The following is a 5,547-nucleotide window of genomic DNA, read 5'->3' as shown; positions in this document are numbered from 1 at the left end:
CAAACAGCAACAACGTAGATTTTTGAAGCACTGTATGTAGAATCATCTATGATCACTGTGTTGACGCAGTTGAACGTAGGAAGTGTGTCCATAAATCTATTTAGAACTTGAAGAAGACGTGCTTATTTGTACTAGGAGTTCTCGACACTTTTGGATATGTCTAATATAGTAATTCCAGTCAAGCATGTTGTAGAGTTGCAAGACTTAGACATTATTATCAACTTACAAACACGATGCCTTAAAAAAGTAAGATAAATTTTTCTATAAATTTTTTTGACAATTTGTAACAAAATAGACAAGAAGATGATCTTAATATTTGTGGAAAGTACAAAAGCACCACCTCCATGAGGTGGGTAGATACCCATCTTGTCATTGCCCCATGGCCTTTTTTTTTTGCAATCTCGCCTCGAAGGTGGCCCAATGGTGAGTCATCTCCATTTTGTGCATTTTTTGACATCTTGTTACCACAATTGTGCATATTCAACTCTTGAAGGACAATGTTAACTTCCTCATATCCATCGTCACCATCCTTCTCATGGATGGGAGGTTCATTTCTTCAACCCTCTACCCCTTGTACCACTTTCAATGGATGATTGGGACAACTCTATGCTGGAGTCCTTCAGCTCTTACGCATGATCTTTGTGCTCTAGTGATAATATGGCATAGCCATGTTTGATAGGAGCAAAGACACTATAAATACTATTCTTGACAAGCCCAAATTCTATAGAGGACTTGTAAAGGCTTCTCTCCACTTGTCTAGGGAACAACATAATAGGGTCTTTTATTCTTCTAGGAAAATTGCATGTCAAAGGATCTGTAAAGACTAAACACAACATAAACAAGACAATTAATATAGAATAAAAGAAAATGAATCACATACGAGATTGCTAATGTATGCTAAATATCATATCTAGCATATATCCTAACTATTAACTAGCTAGCATACATGCTAACAACTGTTAACAAGCTAACATACATGCTAACAAGCATGTATCCTAACTGTTAACAACAAGTCGAAGTATATGTTAACTATCATAGCTAGCATATATGCTAGTTGTTAACAAGCAAAGTAATATGCTAAGTAGCATGTATGCTAACTTAACTAGCTTACAAATATGCCAACTAGCATATACATTAATTGTTAACAAGCTCACATATATGCTAACTATCATATCTAGCACATGTGCTACATGTTAACAAGCTAATCCAATATGCTAAGTGCCATGTATGCTAGCTAACAACTTAGCATATATGCTAACCATGATACCTAGCATATATTCTAGTTGTTAACTAGCGAACTTACACGCTAACTAGCACATATGCTAACTATCAACTAGTTAACGAATATGGTAATGGGCATCCTTAGCGTACTTGCTAGCTAGTAATTAGTTGACATACATGCTAACTTGCATGTGTGCTACCTATTAACTAGCTAACAAATATGTTAAGTAGCATATACGCTATTTGTTAATAAGTTAACGTATAGAATAACTAGCATAGTTAGCATATACCATAACTATTAACTCGTGCTCTAGTGATAATATGGCATTGACATGCTTGATAGGAGTGAAGACACTATCAATACTATTCTTGACAAGCCCAAATTCTACAAAGGACTTGCAAAGGCTACTCTCCACTTGTCTAGGGAACAATACAATAGGGTCTTTTGTTCCTCTAGGACAATTGCATGTCGGAGGATGTGTAAAGACTAAACACAACATAAACAAGACAAATAAAAGAAAATGAATCACATATGAAATTGCTAATGTATGCTAAATATCATATTTGACATATACGCTACTCATGTATGCTAAATATCATATTTGACATATACGCTAACTATTAACTAGCTAACACACATGCTAACGAGCATGTATGCTAGCTGTTAACAAGCTAATATACATGCTAACAAGCATGTATCCTAAATGGTAACAACAAGTCGAAGTATATGTTAACTATCATAGCTAGCATATATGCTAGTTGTTAACAAGCAAAGTAATATGCTAAGTAGCATGTATGCTAACTTGACTAGCTTACAAATATGCCAACTAGCATATGCATTAATTGTTAACAAGCTCACATATATGCTAACTATCATATCTAGCACATGTGCTACATGTTAACAAGCTAATCCAATATGCTAAGTAGCATGTATGCTAGCTAACAACTTAGCATATATGCTAACCATGATACCTAGCATATATTCTAGTTGTTAACTAGCAAACTTACACGCTAACTAGCACATATGCTAACTATCAACTAGCTAACGCATATGGTAATGGGCATCCTTAGCGTACTTGCTAGCTAGTAATTAGTTGACATACATGCTAACTTGCATGTGTGCTACCTATTAACTAGCTAACAAATATGTTAAGTAGCATATACGCTATTTGTTAACAAGTTAACGTATAGAATAATTAGCATAGTTAGCATATACCATAACTATTAACTATCTAACATACATGATAGCTAGTGTGTATGCTAACTATTATCAAGCTAATATTATGTTTTCTAATGTATAGGCTATGTGCTAACCTATATGCTTAGTAGCATCTACATATCAAGTATTAATAAGCTAAGATGTCAACTATTAACAATAGTTAAGCACATGTGCTAACTATTATAAAGCTAATATTATGCTTTCTAACATATAGGCTATCTGTTAACTAGCTAACTGATAACAAACCAAACATATAAGATAAGTAGCATACATATTGTCTATTATTAGCATATACATTACAAATAACATGATGCAAATTAGCCATATACATATTAAACATACAAAATAATTGTAACTATTATATCTTAATTTATTATCAACTATCTTTAGTAATAGTACTAATGTTTGAGTTATCGGCACTCTAGACCAACTCTATTGTGCTGCAATGTGCATTGAACAACACAGAGACACACAATGTGTCCTTATAGCACAAAGGGATGCAAAGCATATGGCATGGTACATGTGCTTGCATGGCAAAACTACTAACATCGGGGGTTCAACAACACAAAATGACACCCCACATGCAGTACAAATTCTGGCAGAGTTATGCTATCTTATTTAGTTGGCATCAGAGAAGGTACTAACAAGAATGAGCAAGGTGCTTGCCCTCCTATAACTCTATGCAACATCTCTATCAAGACTATGCTGCATCTGCATATCCTAAAGTGCATTCTTCTACAGGTCAATATCAATCTACATTCATTAGGTAATCATTCAACCAAACTACATGAACATGAAACAACACATGAAGCAATTCAAAGAAATCAAACAATACATCTTAATTTAGTGGGAGTCTATGCTTATGTCTATAGACCCTACGCCGAATACATATAGCATTGATTGTTGTGAAGGTAACTACTTTGTCAATGTCTCTCGTGTCCAAAATCTTTGGGTGGCAAGGATTCCAATCAAGCTTCAATAGTCTCCATCTAGGTCCTTAATAGAACTATCACTGCAAAAAAAGATTTGCTCACTCAATTTGACCATTCTTTCATCCTCCAATTTTTGTTGTTGCTCATAGTTTTCTAAAGCATGCTCCACCACCTGTGCTCTCCTATCAGTGTTATCTATCAATAGTTTTATTTTTGCTGCCTCTACTTAATTTGGCTCATGGATGGGAGGTTAATTTCTTCAACCCTCTACCCCTTGTACCACTTTCAATGGGTGATTGGGATAACTCTATGGTGGAGTCCTTTAGCTCTTACACATGACCTTCGTGCTCTAGTGATAATATGGCACTGACATGCTTGATAGGAGTGAAGACACTATCAATACTATTCTTCACAAGCCCAAATTCTACAAAGGACTTGCAAAGGCTACTCTCCACTTGTCTAGGGAACAACACAATAGGGTCTTTTGTTCTTCTAGGACAATTGCATGTCAGAGGATGTGTAAAGACTAAACACAACATAAACAAGACAAATAAAAGAAAATGAATCACATATGAAATTGCTAATGTATGCTAAGTATCATATCTAACATATATGCTAACTATTAACTAGCTAACATACATGCTAACGAGCATGTATGCTAGCTGTTAACAAGCTAGCATACATGCTAACAAGCATGTATCCTAAATGTTAACAACAAGTCGAAGTATATGTTAACTATCATAGCTAGCATATATGCTAGTTGTTAACAAGCAAAGTAATATGCTAAGTAGCATGTATGCTAACTTGACTAGCTTACAAATATGCCAACTAGCATATACATTAATTGTTAACAAGCTCACATATATGCTAACTATCATATCTAGCACATGCGCTACATGTTAACAAGTCCAATATGCTAACTAGCATGTATGCTAGCTATTAACAACTTAACATATATGCTAACCATGATACCTAGCATATATTCTAGTTGTTAACTAGCTAACTTACACGCCAACTAGCACATATGCTAACGATCAACTAGCTAACGTGTATGGTAACCGGCATACTAGGCATACTTGCTAGCTAGTAATTAGTTGGCATACATGCTAACTTGCATGTGTGCTACCCCATTAACTAGCTAACAAATATGTAAGTAGCAAATACGCTATTTGTTAACAAGTTAATGTATAGAATAATTAGCATAGTTAGCATATACCATAACTATTACTATCTAACATACATGATAACTAGTGTGTATGCTAACTATTATCGAACTAAAATTATGTTTTCTAATATATAGGCTATGTGCTAATATATATGCTTAGTAGCATCTACATATCAAATATTAATAGGCTAATATGTCATTGTTAACAATAGTTAAGCACATATGCTAACTATTATAAAGCTAGTATTATGCTTTCTAACATATAGGCTATATGTTAACTAGCTAACCTATATGCTAAGTAGCATGTACATGTCAAGTGTTAATGAGCTAACATGTCAATTGATAACAAACCAAACGTATAAGATAAGTAGCATACATATTGTCTATTATTAGCATATACATTACAGATAACATGATGCAAATTATCCTTATACATACTAAACATACAAAATAATTGTAACTATTTTATATAATTTATTATCACTATCTTTAGTAATAGTACTAGTGTTTGAGTTATTGGCACTCTAGACCAACTCTATTGTGCTGCAATGTGCATTGAACAACATAGAGACACACAATGCGTCCTTATAGCACAAAGGGATGCAAAGCATATGGCATGGTACGTGTGCTTGCATGGAAAAACTTCTAACATCGGGGCTTCAACGACACAAAATGACACCCCACATGCAATACAACTTCCTGGTAGAGTTATGCTATCTTCGTTAGTTGGCATTAGAGAAGGTACTAAGGGGAATAAGCAAGGTGCTTGCCCTCCTTTAACTCTATGCAATATCTCTATCAAGACTATGTTGCATCTACAAATCTTAAAGTGCATTCTTCTATAGTTCAATATTAATATGCATTCATTTAGGCAATCAGTCAACCAAACTACATGAACATGAAACAACACATGAAGCAATTCAAAGAAATCAAACAATTCATCTTAATTTAGTGAGGGTCTATGCATATGTCTGTAGACCCTACTCCAAATACATATAGCATTGATTTAT

Source organism: Lygodium microphyllum, chromosome 24 (assembly GCF_053477565.2).
Source record: "Lygodium microphyllum isolate KBCC chromosome 24, Lygodium_microphyllum_v1.1.10, whole genome shotgun sequence".
In the NCBI taxonomy this organism is placed as follows: domain Eukaryota; kingdom Viridiplantae; phylum Streptophyta; class Polypodiopsida; order Schizaeales; family Lygodiaceae; genus Lygodium; species Lygodium microphyllum.
Note: the sequence above shows the minus strand (reverse complement) of the source record.